Below are 20,422 nucleotides of genomic sequence, written 5' to 3' on the forward strand. Positions count from 1 at the left end.
AAGGAATTAATTGTACGGTAACTACTCACTGAATAGGTTCTTGGTATTCCAAGCAGTGAATTCATATTATCCGGATAGTCGCGATATGCTGAGAAGTATCCCTCACGATGTAGAATAAATATGATTAATTAATTAATCATATTTAATGAATTAGAGAATTTATGTAAATAATGATAAAATAGTTTTATTATTATTTATTTCTACTACCGGCTTAATATTGAACCTACAGGGTCACACCATAAAAGAGAATGATTTAATGGTGGAGGAATTAATTAATAATGGCTGATAATTATTTATTTATGAAATAAATAATTAATTGGCAAATTTAATAATTGATTAAATGAGATTTAATTGATTATAAATTAATTAAGAAAAGGTTCTTGATATTATTAATTAAGAATTTAATTTTTGGAAATTAAATCAAGTGAGAGAATTATTTCTAAAGAGTTTAGAAAAAGGATTAATAATTAAAAGGTGTTTTAATTATTAGTGAGAATAATAAAGGGTTAATAATAATAATATTTTATGGGAAAATTTTAAGCTGAAAATTTTGCGTATAAATATACTATTATAAACCCTATTTTTGCCTCAACCAAAAAGATTTACAAAACCCTAATTCTCTCCATCTCCTCCTCCTTCATTACATCGTTTTCTTGGTGGATATCGGTGGAGTGCTTCACACTTGAGGAGCAGCTGCTAAGGATCTCCATTTATCGTTCTTGGATTGCTATTAAAGACCTCCATTTTTCCATTAACGTAAAGCTTCTTAAGGTAAACATACTGAACTACGAATTAAATATTATTTTTCGCATGGATCCTGCGGAGGGTTTCGTTTTTTTTTAAGATTAAATTTACGTTTTCGCTGCATTTATGTGCTAAAAACCCTTCAATCCTAACTTCATTAAGTACTTGATTCAATAGCCTTTTCGTTCTTAACCTTAGCATGTAATGGTGATGACACTAATCAGATAACACGAAACTAATAAACGCTAACTTTCGTTGTACGAATACCATACTACCAGACATCCACAAAAGAGATAGAAGCTGAATAAACACCAATTATATTGAGACTCTATATGTCTATAGGAATTTGACAACATAATGGTTTAATGCACAAGTTATCCATCGTGATTACATAGGGCAAGTAAGATGGTTAAAATTTCCTACGAATCATGCATAACAATAACACATGAACCTATGCTAGCATGGCAAGTTCTAAATACTTAAATTCACTTTCGCTTCATTAAGAATTAACACACTATCTTATAAGTTCGCAATGCTCCTAAGATGAATAAGCACAACCAAAACTAGGTTATCATACAATCATCACATACTAAGGCATCGAAAGAAATCAACTAAAGAAATCCATAAATACATCCGCTAGAACCCCACGATAACGATTAGCCCATAATCGGACTCATCATCAACGTGGGTTCCGATGAAAGTATGGTATAATAAACGTAGTCTTTATAAACAAATAATAAACCAAGTACGTATCCAGAGTATTAGGTTCAACAAAACAAGAAACGAGCATCCAAGATTACAACTTAGAATAAAGATTCACAAGAATAAACTAGATCATCTTCGCCTTCATTGAATTGTGCTATAGGTCTTCTTGTCGTCTTCTCCTTAAGCTCTGTTATAAAAAAAAACGTCTTTTTATTGTCTTTAAATAGCACCCAAATTAATCCAAAAGCCCAGAAAAACAGTATTCTAATTGAAACAGGAAACTGGATTCCCGACCTGGCGCGGCCGCGCGCTTCACCAGCGCGGGTGCGCTGACATTCTGTGTCTCTGGCGCGGGTGCGGGCTAGAATAGCGCGGGCGCGAGCTAGCACAGCGCGGGCGTGCCGGTCCTCTAGAAAAACTGGAATTGCCTTATTTTCTTGCTACAACGAGTTGGTCTTCACGAGCCTTTATTCCTTGGAGACCATCCTAACACCATATTAGCATCAAATCAATGCTAATTTACCTGAATCCCAGATTAATGCCTGAAATGCAAAAATACTAGAAAACACATTAAAACACCAATAACTTGAGTACAAAAACACCAATTCAAAGTTTAATAGAGCTTTATAAAGTGTCATAAATGCCCAATAATGATCGATCGAAGCGAGCAGAAAGATACGATAGCTCAAGATCTTGGAATGACCGAAGGGATGGCAGGAATGAAGGAAGAAATGAAACCGACTGTGGGGTCGAACAACGCCGAGATAGAGATTCGGCTGTATTCACTCCTCTAAATGCACCAATATCCAAGATTCTCCATGAGATTAAGGGAAAGCCTGAGTTTATTCGGCCAGCCAAGATGAAGGTCCTGAACCACAAGAACCCCGACAAGTACTGTGATTATCACAGAGATAAAGGGCATATTACTGATGAGTGCTACCATCTCAAGAAGCTTATCGAGCGGTAACTGCTCCAATTCAGATTTTTCATTAGCTTGCGGTAACTGCTGAAGTTGAAGTTGTTTCCTAGGGGCGTATTGCGGTTGCTGAAAACCAGGAGGGTTATACAGCTAGACTGCGTATGGATGATAAGATTGTTGCACCACATTCTGATTGTTACTCCAGCTAAAGTTAGGATGATTGTGGTTATTTGGATGATAAGTGGCTGGAGCTTGTTGTTGTGATCTCTGAAAGTTGCTCACAAATTGATCTGATTCGCTAGAAATAGGACACTGCTCAGTTTCATGTGCCCCCGCACAAAGCTCACAAATACTAGTGATTTAATTAACTCCATAGTTAGCCAAATAGTCCACTTTTATCATCAAAGCTTGAAGTTGAGCAGCTATAGCAGTAGCTGTATCCACTTTCAGAACTCCTGCTACCTTGCCTTGCAACATTCTTTGCATAGGATTCTGGTATTCATTAGCTGTCATTAGCTCAATCAACTCATAAGCTTCATTATATCTTTTGGCCCATAAGGCTCCATCAGACGCTACATCGAGCATAGGTCTAGATTGTGCACCTAAACCATTGTAGAAACAGTTTATAATCATCCAATTAGGCATGCCATGGTGTGGGCATTTCCTTAGCATCTACTTATATCGATCCCAAGCCTCACACAGAGATTCTCCAGTTTGCTGTAAAAACTGAGTTAGAGTATTCCTGACTGCAGCAGTCTTCACTATAAGAAAGAATTTAGTGAGGAACTTTTGAGAAAGATTATCCCATTTGGTGATAGACCCTAGTGGTAGAGAATGTAACCAACACTTTGCTTTATCCCTCAGTGAAAATAGGAATAGTTGCAGCTTGATAGCATCTTCAGTCACCTCATTGAACTTGAAGGTGTTGCATATATCGATGAAATCCCTGATGTGCATGTTGGGGTCTTCTGTAGGAGAATCCCCAAACTAAACTGAGTTCTGTATCATCTGAATCGTGCTCGACTTGATCTCAAAAGTGTTAGCTGAGATGGTTGGTCTGATTATACTTGACCGAATATCATTGATCTTAGGCTGAGAATAGTCCATCAGAGCCTTGGGAATTTTTGCTTGATCTTCCATCACTACTAAATCTGGTTCCTCGACTTTCTCTTCTTCTTCTTCTACATTCTCTTCGTCCTCAAAAACTTCCCTTCGAATCACTATAGCTTCTTCCTCGGCTTGATCCAGAGTTCTCTTACGAGCCCACGAACGCGTATGCATACACGCTCGCTAGAGTACCTGAAACACGACAAGGAAGAGAGTAGGTAAGTAACAATGTCTGAGTCAATGAACTTTAATAATCACTTATGACAAACACATAAACTAAAAGTTAACACTGAGTCCCCGAAAGCGGTGCCAAAAACTTGTTAGTCGCTAAGCACACGCTAATAATTCACGCAAGTATACGCGATCGCAAGTAATATAGAAATATTTCTAGTTCGTTCCCATAGAGACTGGTTAAATTAACTATGTGATTTATGCACTTATGCAACAATGATATGGCTATTATTCAATGCTAAGACGAATAACAATTTGGGTTTTGATTATACTACGATTAACTATTGAGAATTATACTAGAGAACATTAACTAAGAGATTAAAGAGAATTAAATAATTTATGACACAAACATGGGATCATAACTTCATTAAGTACTTCATTTAATAGCCTTTTCGTTCTTAACCTTAGCATGTAATGGTGATGACACTAATCAAATAACACGAAACTGATAAACGTCAACTTTCGTTGTACGAATACCATACTACCAGACATCCACAAAAGAGATAGAAGCTGAATAGACACTAATTATATTGAGACCCTATATGTCTATAGAATTTGACAACATAACGGTTTAATGCACATGTTATCCATTGTGATTACATAGGGTAAGTAAGATGGTTAAAATTACCTACGAATCATGCATAACAATAACACATGAACCTATGCTAGCATGGGAAGTTCTAAACCTTAAATTCACTTTCGCTTCATTAAGAATTAACACACTATCTTATAAGTTCGTGACACTCATAAGACGAATAAGCACAACCAAAACTAAGTTATCATACAATCACCACACACTAAGTCATCGAAACAAATCAATTAAAGAAATCCATAAATAAATCCGCTAGAACCCCACGATAACGATTAGCCCATAATTGGACTCATCATCAAAGTGGGTTCCGATGAAAGCATGGTATAATAAATGTAGTCTATATAAATAAATAATATACCAAGTACGTATCCAGAGTATTAGGTTCAACAAAACAAGAAACGAGCATCCAAGATTATAACTTAGAACAAAGATTCACAAGAATAAACTAGATCTTCTTTGCCTTCGTTGAATTGTTCTATAGGTCTTCTTGTCATCTTCTCCTTAAGCTCTATTATAAAAAAGGTCTTTTATTTTCTTTAAATAGGACCCATATTAATCCAAAAGCCCAGAAAAACAGTCTTCAAATTGAAACAAGAAACTGGATTCCCGACCTGGCGCGGCCGCGCGCTTCACCAACGCGGGTGCGCTGACATTCTGTTTCTCTGGCGCGGGCACGTGCTAGCACAGCGCGGGTGCACCGGTCATCTGGAAAAACTGGAATTGCCTTCTTTTCTTGCTACAACGAGTTGGTCTTCACGAGCTTATATTCCTTGAACACCATCCTAACACCATATTAGCATCAAATCAATGCTAATTCACCTGAATCCCGGATTAATGCCTGAAATGTAAAAATACTAGAAAACACATTAAAACACCAATAACTTGAGTATAAAAAGACCAATTCAAAGCTTAATGGAGCGTTATAAAGTGTCATAAATGCCCAATAATGATCGATCGAAGCGAGCAGAAAGATACGATAGCTCAAGATCTTGGAATGACCGAAGGGATGGCAGGAATGAAGGAAGAAATGAAACCGACTGTGGGGTCGAACGACGCCGAGATAGAGATTCGGCTGTATTCACTCCTCTAAATGCACCAATATCCAAGATTCTCCATGAGATTAAGGGAAAGCCTGAGTTTATTTGGCCATCCAAGATGAAGGTCCTGAACCACAAGAACCCCGACAAGTACTGTGATTATCACAGAGATAAGGGGCATATTACTGATGAGTGCTACCATCTCAAGAAGCTTATCGAGCGGATGATCAAAGAAGGTGAACTCAATCAGTTCATCAGAGATCTGAGGGACAGACTAGGGCCGAAGGACGATTAGGAAGAATCGGAAGCTGAAGAGCCCGAACTAAGAGACATGATAAGGGGTGAGGTGAAGACAATTTCTGGGGGCAGTGTGCTGGATAGAGATAGCAAAATGGTGAAGAAGAAGTATGCCCGAAAAGTGTACAACCTCTATCAGTTCGGCTAGGCGAAGCCCCATATGCCCATGACTTTCAGTATAGAAGATTATAAGGATGTCATTCATCCACATGAGGACCCTCTTTTCATCAATCCTCTCATTGGACAAAATAAAATCTGGAAGGTGCTTGTGGATACTGGCAGCTCGGCCAACAACCTATTCCAAAAAACCTATTATAAGATGAACCTGGTCGGCGAACAACTAGAGCCTTGCAATGAAGCACCTCTCTACGCCTTCGGAGGACACCCAATACAGTTTGAAGGTACGATCACCTTTCCCGTCCTTTTGGGAAAGTTACCATATACTATTGAGAAGCTATAAAGTTCTATGTGATTCGGATTAAAAGTCCGTATAATGCCATTTTGGGAATGCCTTAACCTTCGAGGCGGTAAAGTCCATACCCCACCTCATGCTCAAATTCCCAACTGATAAGGGGGTAGGAGAGATGAGGGGCGGTCAGAAAACCGCCCGAATAATCATGCTAGAAGACTTAGAAAAAGATCAGGCCTATGAAAATCCATATGAAATTAGAAAAAGAAAAAGAGCCGAGGCTGTACCCAGTAGAAGCAGAGAGACTTTGAACATCGAGTTGGAAAAATTTGGGGCAGATTTTTCAAGTTCGATCGCCGAGCCAGCCGCCGAAGTCGAAGAAGTTGAACTATATGCTAGCCATTCAGGAAAAATGGTTCGAATTGAGAGAAACATGGAGAAAGATCTTAAGAAAAAGGTTATTGCGGTGATTCGGTAGTACCATGATGTGTTCTCCTGGGGGCAGAGGATATGCCTGGTTTGGATCCCAAGACGGCTAAGTATTGCCTTAATGTGCAGCCCGAGGCCAAACTGATGAAGCAACCTTTGTAACCGAATGACAGAAGGTCATTGAGGCCGAAGTGGAGAAGCTGTTGGAGGCTAAGTTTATAGAATAAATTAAGTATCCTGACTGGTTAGCTAAAGTGGTGGTCATTAAGAAATCTAATGGGAAGTGGAGGATGTATATGGACTACACGGATCTCAACATAGCTTGCCTGATGGACCACTACCCCTTGCCCAGCATCGACCAACTGACAGATGCCACGGCCGGATACCAGGTATTTAGTTTTCTTGATGCTTTTTCTGGTTATCATCAAATTGCCATGAGCGATAAGGATGTGCCCAAGACAACGTTCATAACTTTGAAGGGGACCTATGCTTATATTAAAATGCCCTTCGGACTTAAAAATGTTGGAGCTGCATTTCAGCGACTGGTGAACAAAGTGTCCAAGGAGCAGATTGGCCGAAATATGGAGGATTACATGGACGACATGATCGTGAAATCCCTATTCCAAGATCATGCCGAAGATCTAAGAGAATGCTTCAAGACTCTCCGAAGGAATAACATGAGGATAAATCTGAACAAATGCATGTTCAGAGTGGTAAGTGGAAAGTTTTCGGGCTACATGTTCAACGCCCAAGGGATAAAGATGAACCCAGAGAAAATTGAAGCAGTTATCAACATGGAAGCTCCTAAATGCATTAGGAACATCCAAAAGCTGACCGGTCGACTAGTTGCCCTTCGGCATTTCATCTCCAGGTTAGCCGAGAAAGCACTCCCTTTCTTTGTCGTGCTTAAGGGGTCAAAGAATTTCGAGTGGGGGCCCAAATGTCAAAATACGTTTGAAGAAGTAAAAGAATAACTCACTAAGGCCCCACTCTTAATGAGGTCGGATCCGAAGGAAACCCTTTAGCTCTACTTGGTTGTGTCCGACCGAACACTGGGGGCGGTACTTGTAAAAAATCATGAGGGGAACCAACATCATGTCTTCTACATGTCCCATGTGCTTATGGATGCAGAAACAAGGTACCCCAACACCGAGAAATTCACATAAGGGTTGGTCATGGCCTCTCGAAAATTACGACATTATTTTCAAGGCCAGTAATTCAGATCATCACCGATCAACCGTTGAAGAAAATTCTAACAAGGCCAGAAGCTTCGGGAAGGGTTGTAGCTTGGTCCAACGAGCTGAGAGAATACGACCTTGAGTTTATCCCCCGAAAGGCGATCAAAGCCCAAGCTTTGGCAGATTTTATGGTCGAATGCGCATTTTACGGACCGAAAGACCTCATACCGGAGGAACAACTCATCTGTACCCCGGGTAAATGGAATCTTTTTATGGACGGATCGGTCACCGAGAAGAAGTGTGGGGTCGGCCTAATCCTCTCCAGCCCCGGTTTGAAATATGTCAAGCTATATGCTTCGACTTCCCCCTCACCAATAATGAAGCGGAATACGAAGCCCTCTTGGCAGGGATGGAGTTAGCTCGACGTCTTGAGGCGAAGAATTTGAGGGCATTTAGTGACTCCATGCTGGTAGTCAAGCACTTTTCAGGAGAGTATGAATAAAGGGATCCTCAGACGAAGGCTTACGCTGCTAAGGTAAAATATTCTTCTTTGTCATTTGAAACTTTTGAGCTAAGTCAGATATGCATGGAAAATAATAGTAGGGCAGATGCCCTATCCAGGCTTGCTTCGGTTGAGACACAAAGCTTGACCGGTTCTATCTATCTCACCGAAGCCAAGACGCCTTCAATTGAAAGGAAAGATTGCCTTGAGATACTCCAAGGCGTCGATTGGATGACCCCTATCCAAAATTTTATGGAGAGGCAATCCTTCCCCTGGACCGAAGGGAAGCCCTAAAAGTAAGGTACATTGAATCAAGCTATATTACTTTCAATGGGAGGATGTATTGTTGATCGGTCTGTTAACCCCTTTTGAGGTGCTTAAATGTCGAAGAACAACAGCAGGCCTTGGAAATGGTACATGAAGGGATTTACGGAGAGCATCTGATCGGTCGGTCTCTTGCCTTCAAGATCCTTCGGAGGGTTGTTTTGGCCGGCTTTGCGAGACGATGTGAGCGAATATGTAAAGAAGTGCAAGCAGTGTCAGCTATTCACTACTATCACAAAGCAGCCTCCCGAAAAAATGACTTCTGTCATTAGCCCCATTTCGTTCGCCATCCAAGGCCGTAGATTTCGTCGGCATTCTCCCTACCAGCACCAGACGGGAAAAATATTGCATAATCGTCATCGACTACATGACCAAGTGGGTCGAAGCCAGACCGTTATCCGCCATAACCGAAGAAGCGGCCAAAAGGTTCTTTCTTGAGCAGATCTTTCTCAGGTTCAAGATTCCGAAAGTTTGTGTCTCGCACAACGGAACACAGTTCATTGGGAACAAGTTCTGAAAGTTTATGTATCACTTTAGGGTTCAACATAAGTTCAGCTCAGTTGCGCATCCCCAGGGAAACGGGATGATCGAAGCAGCCAACAATAAATAGGTCGTTCTTGCAGTATGAAGGAGATCTGGGCGTAATAAATAGTATTAATTGTAAATTATAATAAAAAAGTGAAGGTAAGTAATCAAGTAATTAATTGACAAATGTTATCTATGACCTAAAATAATTTGTATTAATTGATATAAATATAATTAGTATCAAAAAGTAGACAATGTCTTCTTCTTCTTTCCTAAATAAAATATTAGACATAGTTGACTTTATTTTAGAATCTCATCTTATTTTGTAAAATTTTATTTCAAAAAATATAAAATTTGATGCTAATATATAATAATATTATATTTGAGCATTACAAAAGTCTCGTAAAATTTAAAAATATATTGATTTTAAATTTGATTTTACTGTAAAATAAATTTAAATAATTGTGATTTTATCACATAACCACCTTGAACTATTTCATTAATTTTGAAAAAAATTGTAGCAAAAAAATAGTTGATTTAATTATAGGATCTCATCTTCATTTTTAAAATTTTATTTTAAAAAATATAAAATTTGATGCTAATATATAATCATAATTATATTTCAGCATTACAAAATGTTCATCTCTTGAAATTTGAAAAGATATTGATTTTAAATTTGATTTTATTGTAAAATAAATTTGAATAACTGTGATTATATTACATAACCACCTTGAACTATTTCATTAATTTTGAATAATTTTTGTAGCAAAAAAACAGTTAATTTTATTATATAATCTCATCTTATTTTGTAAAATTTTATTTTAAAAATATAAAATTTGATGCAAATTGATAGAGATAAATAAATCCTGATTGTATAATTAAATATTCCATTAATTATACAAGGTATGGGCTGCTGGGCCCAATAAGAAGATGTATGACATTCAGACCAGAAAGATTAACATGCTGATCAGACCTGATGGACCAGATCAGGCCTAATGAAATAAAGAAGGCCCAAAAACCCTGATTATTAATTAATTTCGTAATTAATTAATAAGGGAAAAATCAGCTATTGAGAAGAGTCCCGATAAGGATATAAATCCTTACAGATTAGCCTCAAGGGGACCTAAAAGGATAAGGAATCAGTTTCCTACTATCTAGGACTCCAAAGTCCAATCTAATTATGAGACTTGCCCACCAAGTCTCCTATACCAAGTCCAATTTAAGGACTCCCAACATCTATATAAGGGACCTCACCCCACACATCAAAACTACGTTTTTTGGCTTGATTCTCTAATTCACAGAGATACGTAGGCATCTCGTAAAGGCAGAATTAAGCTACGAAACACGAGAGCAGCCATTAAAGGCCTTGAGCTCCCGAATCTTAGTAATAAATACAGCAAATAATAACCTTAGTATTTTATCCATAACATTTGGCGCGGTTTGTAGGAAAGCACAACAACAACCATGGCGAGAACACGGAGAACAATTAGAGCTTTAGAGGAAGGAACACCATCAGGGACAACCCATGTGATTTCGTCAACCGTGGAGATTCCTCCCCATTCAACTTATGCATATACTCAAGGGGAAGCCCAGATAGGGGCAACTCAACCTCAGCCACAAGGGACAACTCCCCCGACTATTCAAGGTACGAATCCTCAAGTTCAACAAGTACATATACCTGTGAATTCTCGACCCGTCGGGTATGAATATTCAACTATTGTTACTACTAACCCCCCTTATGAGATGCCCCTTCACCCTGAGGTTGGAGGAAGTGGATATGCTGGGCGAAGTGAAGCACGAGGGCAGTCGCCCCCCTATATACGAGGTTTGGCTCCTATCCCCGAGGATCGGGAATTTTCTGGTCCTTACACTGAGAGAGACTCCGAATCTTCGGATGATGAAGTGGTCCCGAGAAGGAGGCATCCTGGAAAAGAGCCAATGGCCGATGGAAGGCAACGCCCTCTAAGCACCCCAGGGGTGAATCCCCAAGAAGTGCAGGAAAGGATCAGGGCTCATGAGGCTGAGATCCAAAGGCTGAGGCGTGATTTAGAGGCTCACCAGGCCACCAGACCCTAGATACCTCCTAGGGGGAGAAATCCTCCTCCTGTTATAGACTTGGATGGTCCGGTACGAAGAAGGGTTGTCGTCCCAAGAACTGATCCAAGCAATCTCCTTCCCCTTGGAGATCCTGATGATCCAACTCCACCCTTCACAGAAGAGATAATGAATGCCCATATCTCAAGGAAATTCAAGATGCCCACTATTAAAGCCTATGATGGCATGGGAGACCCCGCTAATCATGTTAGGACATTCTCTAATGCACTGCTGCTGCAACCCATGAATGATGCTATAAAGTGTCGGGCCTTCTCTCAAACCCTGTCGGGTATGGCTCAAAGATGGTACAGTCGCTTGCCCCCAAACTCTATTGGATCGTTCAGAGAATTAAGTCAGGCTTTTATTAAGCAATTCATCAGTGGAAGAGTCCATGAGAAAAGTTCAGTATCTCTTATGAGTCTTGTGCAGGGAGCTAAGGAATCCTTGAGAGATTACCTGAATCGCTTCACAAAGGAGGCTTTAAAAGTCCCGGACCTTGATGATAAGGTAGCCATGATAGCACTGCAACAAGGAACTAGGGACGAGTTTTTCAAGATGTCCTTGGCCAAACGTCCCCCTGAAAGCATGTTGCAGCTCCAAGAGAGGGCAGGGAAGTATATCAAGGTTGAAGAAAGTATGAGAAAGACCGTAGTAAGTAATGAGCCCACTGGAGGCAAGAAGCGGAAAACTGATGTAGAATATATTGCAAAGGACAAATATCCTAGAACCGAACAAAACCCTGATTCAACCCCCAAGAAGGGAGGACCTGGGCAAAAGTTCACTGAATACGCTAAGCTGAATGCTCCTAGAAGTCAGATTTTGATGGAGATTGAGAAAGATAGAGATATTCATTGGCCTAAGCCCTTGAAGGTTGATCCCGCCAAGCTAGATAAGAGCAAGTATTGCAGGTTTCACAAGGATGTTGGCCATGACACTGATGAGTGTAGGCAGTTGAAAGACGAAATTGAGTTTTTGATTCGAAAAGGAAGATTGAATAAGTATACTGGAGATGGAGGGGACAGAAATAATAATGGAAGGAAGAACTTTGAAGATCGTAGGAGGGACCAAGACGATCAGGGGCGGAATCCCCAACCTAGAGGGCCGGTTATAAATGCAATTTTTGGAGGACCGCGACGCCCTCGAGGACCTGTGATAAACACGATCTTTGGAGGTCCAACTGCTGCTGGATTGTCCAAAAATTCCAGAAAGGCATATACTAGGGAGGTTATGCATATTGTTGGAGAAGCCCCGAAGAGGGCCAGGACAGAAGTAACATTGGCTTTTGATGATTCCGACCTAGAGGGTGTGAAGTTCCCTCATGACGACCCGCTGGTCATAACACCGATAATAGGAAATAGCCCGATTAAGAGGGTCCTTGTGGATAATGGTGCTTCTGTGGATATCTTGCTCCACGACACCTTTCTAAGGATGGGGTATAACGACTCCCCGTTGACACCAACCGACATGCCGATATATGGATTTGCTGGAGTAGAATGTCCTGTAGAAGGGATAATCAAATTGTCAACCACCATAGGTACAGAACCAAGACAAGCAACGCAGATGTTGGATTTCATGGTAGTAAAGGCTAGTTCAACTTATAATGCTATCATGGGGAGAACAGGGATACATGCCTTTAAGGCAGTCCCCTCTTCCTACCATTCAGTTATGAAGTTTCCCACCCGAAACGGGATTGGAGAAGAGAGAGGAGATCAAAAAATGGCTAGAAGTTGTTATGTGGCCTCTTTGAGGGCAGATGGAGCCGGGGGCAGGTTCTTCCTATTGAAGATATGGATGTCCGAGAAAATGATGAGAAGAGAGGAAAGCCAGCAGAAGACTTGGTTTCTATTCTTTTAGACCCCGAGAATTCTGAGAGGATGACTTTCATTGGAGCCACATTAGAGGAGCCCCTTAGAGGGAAGTTGGTGAAATTTTTGCAAGAAAACAGTGATGTATTTGCATGGTCAGCAGCAGATATGCCAGGCATAGACCCGGAGCTGATTACTCACAAGCTAAACGTAGATCCAAGTCGGAAGACATTGTAACAAAAGAAAAGAAATTTTGCCCCAGAAAGACAAGAGGCTATAAAACAGGAAGTAGAAAAGCTCTTAGAGGCTGGTTTCATTGAGGAGATCCAATTTCCGGAGTGGTTAGCAAATCCTGTAATGGTAAGGAAGGCTAATGGAAAGTGGAGGATGTGTATAGACTTTACTGATCTGAATGATGCATGCCCTAAAGACTGTTTTCCGCTGCCAAGAATTGATACTTTGATTGATGCCACTGCTGGACATGAGATGCTGAGTTTCATGGATGGATTTAGCGGATATAACCAGATCAAAATGCATAAGGATGACATTCCAAAGGTATCATTCATCATTGACTTTGGTGTTTATTATTATCTTGTTATGGCATTTGGTCTCAAGAATGCAGGAGCCACCTATCAAAGGTTGGTAAACAAAATTTTTAAAGATCTTATTGGTAAGACTATGGAAGTCTATGTTAATGACATGTTAGTCAAGAGTCTAGTAAAGACTGATCATATAACCCATTTGAGGGAAGCTTTTGAGGTCCTGAGGTACCACAAGATGATGTTGAATCCTACGAAGTGTGCTTTCGGAGTAGGATCTGGAAAATTCTTGGGATTGATGGTCTCAAAGAGGGGAATTGAGGCTAACCCCGATAAAATTAGGGCGATCCTGGATATGGAACCACCAAAAACTGTCAAAGATGTTCAGAAGCTCACAGGAAGGGTTGCTGCGCTAGGACGATTCATCTCCATGTCAGGAGACAAGTGCTTGTCATTCTTCAAGTCACTAAAGAACATCAAAGATTTTGTATGGAGTGAGGAAAACCAGAAGGCATTTGAACAGTTAAAGAAGTATATGGCCCATGCCCTGTTGTTGGCCAAGCCAGTTCTGAGTGAAGTTTTATTCTTGTACTTGGCTGTTTCAGAGAGCGTTTTGAGCGCGGTGTTGGTTAAGGAGGAACTGAAAGTCCAGAAACCCGTATACTATGTCAGCAAAATTTTGCATGGTGCTGAGTTGAATTATTCAGCTATTGAGAAATTCACTTTAGCCTTGGTAATGGCTTCGAGAAAGCTGCGTCCTTATTTTCAGGCTCACCAGATTGAGGTGCTAACAAATCAGCCCCTGAGAAATATCATTCACAATCCCAAGGCAAGTGGGAGATTGATTAAGTGGGCAATAGAGCTGGGAGAGTTTGATCTCAAGTATAAGCCACGTACGGTAATAAAAGCCCAGGTACTAGCTGACTTCGTGGTGGAATGTACCATACCCAACCAAGAAGTCGGGGGGCAGGAAGATGCCATACCTCAAGACAAGGGAGTCGATAATGGGGGCAAAGAGAAGGATGATAAAGAATATTGGGTTCTCTATTTTGATGGAGCATCAAGAACGAACTCCAGTGGAGCAGGATTGGTTTTGCAAAGCCCTGATGGGTTCTTAATTGAGTATGCTATGAAGCTAGACTTTCCAACCACAAACAATGAGGCAGAATATGAAGCCCTGATAGCTGGCCTTGGCCTAGCTGGAACACTTAGAGTCAAAAACTTAAAGGTCCGTGGAGACTCGAAGCTGGTCATATCCCAGGTAAAGGGAGAATTTGAGGCAAGGGATGAGACGATGGCAAAATATGTCCGCCTAGTAAGGGCTGTGATGACCCAATTTAATGAATGTCATGTTGAGCACATTCCAAGGGAAAAAAATACTAAGGCAGATGCGTTATCAAAGTTTGCTTCATCTGAGATTGAAGAAAGTTCAGAAAGTGTGTACTTCCGTGTTTTGAAGACACGAAGCATAGATGTTAAGCTTGTGGCTCCCATAGGCCTGGGGACGTCATGGATTGATCCCATCAAGGCTCACATTCAGACCGGTTGGTTTCCAAGTGATGCAACTGAAGCACGGAAGTTAACTATTCGAGCACTAAGGTACTCTTTGATAGATGGGATTCTGTATAAAAGATCTTTCGTGGTTCCTTACTTAAGGTGTCTCAGGCCCGATGAGGCACGCTTGGCTCTTGAGGAAGTGCATGAAGGTATTTATGGGCAATACTTGGGGGGCAGGGCCTTGGCTCATAAGATAACCCGTTTAGGCTTCTATTCGCCAGAAATGATGGCTGATGCCAAAGAATATGTGAAGAAGTGTGATCGCTGTCAGAAGCATGCACCAGTTGTTAGACAACCCCCCGAGATGCTGACCTCTATCAACTCGCCTATTCCCTTTGCTATGTGGGGGATGGATATTCTAGGGCCTTTCCCTATGGCCACGGCACAAAGGAAGTTTCTGATTGTAGCCATTGATTATTTCACCAAGTGGATTGAAGCCAAGCCCTTGGCCAAAATCACAACTAAGCAGGTTGCACAATTCCTGTGGGAAAACATTATGTGCCGATATGGAATTCCCCGTATCCTCGTCACTGACAATGGAACATAATTCAACAATGAGGAATTCAAGAAGTATTGTGAAGAAAATGAAATTGAGTTACGGTTCACCTCTGTGGCTCACCCGCAAGCCAATGGGCAAGCGGAGGTAGCAAATCGGATAATACTGGATGGACTAAAGAAGAGGATCGAGAGGTCAAGAAATAATTGGGTGGATGAAATACTTCCAATATTATGGGCCTACAGGACTACCTGTAGAGTCACGACAGGAGCAACTCCCTTCATGTTGGCATATGGGGCAGAAGCAGTTGTTCCAGTAGAGATATCACATTCCTCTCCAAGGATTCAGGCTTTCAATGCAGAAGAAAATGAAGAAGGCCAGAGGTTAGCCCTGGATTTAATCGATGAAGTGCGAGATAAGGCACATGCAAAGATAGTAGAATATCAAAAAAAGGCTTCATTCTACTACAACCTAAGGGTTAAAGAGAGGTTTTTCAAACAAGGTGACCTAGTCTTGAGAAAGATAGAAGCTTCTGGCGTCGGACAAAAAGGAAAGCTTGCCCCGAATTGGGAAGGGCCGTACAGAGTCAAGAGCGTTCAGGGTAGAGGAACCTACAAGCTGGAGACTATGGATGGTTTTGAAGTCCCGAGAACCTGGTACGCACAAAACCTGAAGGCTTACTACGTGTAAAATAGTCGAAGTACGATTCTCACTTGTCATCGTGACAAGTAGGTTTAAAAGCACCGTGAAGCTTTGCTTGCGTAGGACTTTATATTCTATTAGAGTTTACATTATCAAGTTATTATTGATTAGGGTCGAACCCATGCTATGTAAGGTTTTGGAAAACCAGACTTCGTATTAAAGAGTTTGAAATTATTTCAATCTAGGGATGCTTAAAGTTTAAGTGTACATTAAGTATTGTAAAGAAGAAAGAGACAAATAAGGAAAACAGCATATCTAATATAGCCCCGAAGGGTAACAACTTCTGACATAAACTAAATTCACATATTGTCTCAAAAAAAGATATATAAAAAAAACTTAGGCCTCGGAAGGCTGAGATTCTTCGGAACCACTATCCGAGGTCTCCTCGGACGTTTCAGTGGTCCCTTCAGAAGTCCCTGCACAGGTTCCGTCAGAACTGCCTTCAGATGCTTTGGAGGATGTGGGAGACACTGGATTCTGAGGCGCAGCCCTTGGAGGCTCTTCCACCCTGATCTTCTTCGCAGCAGGTGCAGGATCTTCTTCGGATGAAGCTCCTCCTCCCCAGAGCTAGACTCCAGTTCTTTCCTCTTGAGGCTTGGGCTCCCTGAAGGGCCATCTTTGATCATATCAGCAAGCTTATTAGTGATGCCCCCAAGCTCCAGAACTCGCACAGGGCAAGGAAAGGAGGACTGCTCAAGGACCTCTGGAAAATCATCCTGGATGGCCTCCGCAGCAGCATCCCAGCCCTCTTTATAGCTAACTGGGTGTAGGAGGGCATCGTGCTCCACCATCAAGTCTTTGAATTCCTGGGTGTCCATCCAGCCGTCAAAGGCTTTATCCTTCTGAGCCTTCAGAATAACATTTTCGGCCCAGGCCATTTCCAGGTCAGAAGTGGAAGAGGCCAGTTGAGCTTCAAGGGCCTCTATTCTCTGGTTGGCCTCCTCCAACTTCTTGTTAGCATCTTCTAGGCCAACCTTCCAAGCCTTAGCTTGGTGAATTGCCCCTTGGAAATGGGCGTTAGCCTGCAAGAGAAGCAGCAACAATATGAGAAAAGAAACATGAAAAGGCAAGTATGAAGGGCATAGGTAAAGGATGTACCGTCGCCAAAGCCTGGGCTCCGAAAAGCTCATTCCCCTCTAAGTCCTGTTGAAGGACAAAATCTTGATAGTCCACCGGGGAGATGGAATGCTTAGACCATACCTTGGACAGCGCCGTGCTGCCCACGATTGAATCCTTGCCCCGGATCCCCCAAGCAGGTTGAAAATAGGCCCCTGGCCTCTGCTTGGTGCACAAAACTTGGCTGGGGCCTTCCTCGCTTGGCTCCGTTGCTTGGAGGAGGAATTCAGGGAAGCGGTCACCAAGGCGAGGGTCTTTAAAGACCTTTCCAGCCCTTTTCATCCTGGTTGTCTCCAGGTCCTTAGGCTTGGTAGCCTCCTCAATCTTCTCAGCCAGTGCAACAAACGAAGTAAGTTGAAAAATCAATAGGATAGAAAATGAAGGAAGTAAAAAGGAGGTAAGGAAGGGAACTTACTTTTCTTATGGACGGGCGAGAGGCCGCGTTCTACCAGGACCGTCTCCCGGATAAGGTCCCAAGAATGGGAAGTCCCATTGTCTTGCGTAAGGAGGTTGAAAGCTCTAGCCTCCTCCTCAGTCAAAGTTATATCATTTGGGCTCCCATCCACGGCCAGCCCAAAGGATGACCGAAATAGGGTGCCCCAATCTCCGCCTTCCCAAACAATGAATAGAAAATCTTTCTTCCACTCCAAGTTGTTGTCGGGGATGGACTTCTCATTCACAATGTGGGGGATAGTGGGGCGCTGGTTTAGAGAAACCCAACCCGGACTTTTATCAGGGCTGTTTTTGAACTGGAAAATTTTCCTGAAAACGACAACGGAAGTAGGGACCTTGTGATTGGCACATTGTGACAGGTAGCACAGAATAAGCCTCCAAGAATTGGGGGGAGTTGGCAAGGGCTGATGCCCACATCAGCCAGTAACAAAGGAATGAAGGGATGAAAAGGGAGTCTGATACCTGCCCTTAGAGTATCCCTATAGACACATAGCGTGTCCTTTTTCCACTGGCAGGCCCTGTCGGCCGGACCTGCAAGAACCAGCTTAAAAGGTTCCTTGATTTTGAAGCAGCTGCTCAACTTTTCCAGCTCCTTGGGATCCCGTAAAGCGCTAATATGGTCGTGCGCGTCCAGATGCGCATCAGACGGGTACTCGTCCCCTCGAGTGTTGATCATGTCGATCAAAGAAGTGTACCTCGATCGAATAGGAAATTTATTGGACTTTCTAGCCACATCCATCTTGGGCAAGCGAGTCATTTTTTTGTCAGCCATCTGAAAAAAGGGGGGCACGTAAGCATGCTATCTTAAAAGGGCACACAATGGAAAAATTGACACGAAAAGTAAAGGGAGGAATTTTACCTGAAAAAGCGCTCCTAAAAAAGGCTTTGAGCTCTGACTTGCTGTTATTGCTCTGAGAATCTTAGCAGGAGGAGAAAGAAGAAAACTTAGAAATGAGAAGGTGAGGAGTAGTAGTCTCTCCTCAGTCCTTTATATAATTGGAAAAGGAAGTTGAAGGGACGAAGGCCCATTAAGGACAAAGGCCCATAGGAAAAAGCCCAGAAAAAAGGAATATTCTAGAATATTCCTAGGAATTCTAGAGGATTCTAAACAGGGTATATTAAGCTCAGATCAATATTAAGCCTAATAAGATTTGGAAAAGCCCAATAAAGATTTGAAAAAGCCCAAATAAAAAGAGGCCCAGTAAGATTTGGAAAAGCCCAATAAAAGAGGCTCAGTAAAATTTAATAAGGCCCAATAAAGAAGGCCAGGCCCAAATCCAATTAGGATTTGGAAAATATAATACCCTAAATTAAAGCCAAATGAAGAAGGCTAGTGGAAGACCAGAATCCAGGTCAAAATCCAGGTCGTGAATCCTGCCCGAAATCTTTCGAGCAGACACCCGAAAATAACGGGTAAAAAAGACCAGAATCCAGGTCGAAATCCAGGTCGTGAATCCTGCCCGAAATCTTTCGAGTAGACACCCGAAAATAGCTAGAATAACGGGACTGAATTGAGGTCGAAACTTCGACCAGGAATGAGGTCGAATAAACCAAGCATCTTTCAAGAATGGGGATTAAAAACCCAGGTCGAAGTTCGACTAGGATCCTGGTCGAATTCCAGGTCGTGGATCCTAGTCGAAATCCTTCGACCAGGAAGCAAGAGGATCAAAGAATTTTCGGTCGAAAGTTCGACTAGGATCCTGGTCGATATCCTAGTCGATAGACTCGAGTCCAGGAATAAATAAGGGGGTATGTATTCGACCTAGATCCAGGTCGAAAGTTTGACTAGGATCCTGGTCGAATTCTAGGTCGTGGATCCTAGTCGAACTCCTTCGACCAGGATTGCAAGAATGCCCCTTACTTCGACTAGGATCCTGGTCGAAATTTCGACTAGGATCCTGGTCGAAAAAGGGCCGGAAATCTGAAAAATCCCAGAAAATTAGGGAAAAATCCAGAAATTAAGGATAAATCCCAGAAAATTAGGGAAAAATTTAGAAAATAAGGATAAATCCCATAAATTGAGGGAAAAATCCAGAAAATTAAGGATAAATCCCAGAAAATTAGGGAAAAATTCAGAAAATAAGGATAAATCCCAGAAATTAAGGGAAAAATCCAGAAAATTAAGGATAAATCCCATAAAATTAGGGAAAAATTCAGAAAATAAGGATAAATCCCAGAAATTAAGGGAAAAATCCAGAAAAATAAGGATAAAACCTAGAAATTAAGGGAAAAATCCAGAAAGTTAGAGAAAAATCCCGGAATTAAGGGAAAAGTTCCTGGAAATTAAGATAATTCCTGAACAAAAAGAACAATCGTTGTAAACATGTAGGTCGCTCCACACTTTACGCAAAAACGAAACCCTGCAAGGGAATGAACAGACTTAACTTTTGCGAAACCTAATCAATGTTTCCCAAAAGTTGGGGGGCAAATGATAGGGATAAATAAATCCTGATTGTATAATTAAATATTATATTAATTATACAAGGTATGGGCTGCTGGGCCCAATAAGAAGATGTATGACATTCAGACCAGAAAGATTAACATGCTGATCAGACCTGATGGACCAGATCAGGCCTGATGAAATAAAGAAGGCCCAAAAACCCTGATTATTAATTAATTTCGTAATTAATTAATAAGGGAAAAATCAGCTATTGAGAAGAG

General features: G+C 41.5%; 1 non-coding gene across 1 annotated transcript; it reads left to right on the top strand.

Moving 5' to 3' along the window:
• Positions 1 to 3,011: 3,011 nt before the first annotated feature.
• On the top strand, positions 3,012 to 3,118 carry LOC141701793 (small nucleolar RNA R71). The gene has a single exon (XR_012566904.1). It is a non-coding gene; the product is annotated as a small nucleolar RNA R71 (small nucleolar RNA).
• Positions 3,119 to 20,422: the final 17,304 nt, after the last annotated feature.

Source organism: Apium graveolens, unplaced genomic scaffold, assembly GCF_009905375.1.
Source record: "Apium graveolens cultivar Ventura unplaced genomic scaffold, ASM990537v1 ctg4373, whole genome shotgun sequence".
Taxonomy (NCBI): Eukaryota; Viridiplantae; Streptophyta; class Magnoliopsida; order Apiales; family Apiaceae; genus Apium; species Apium graveolens.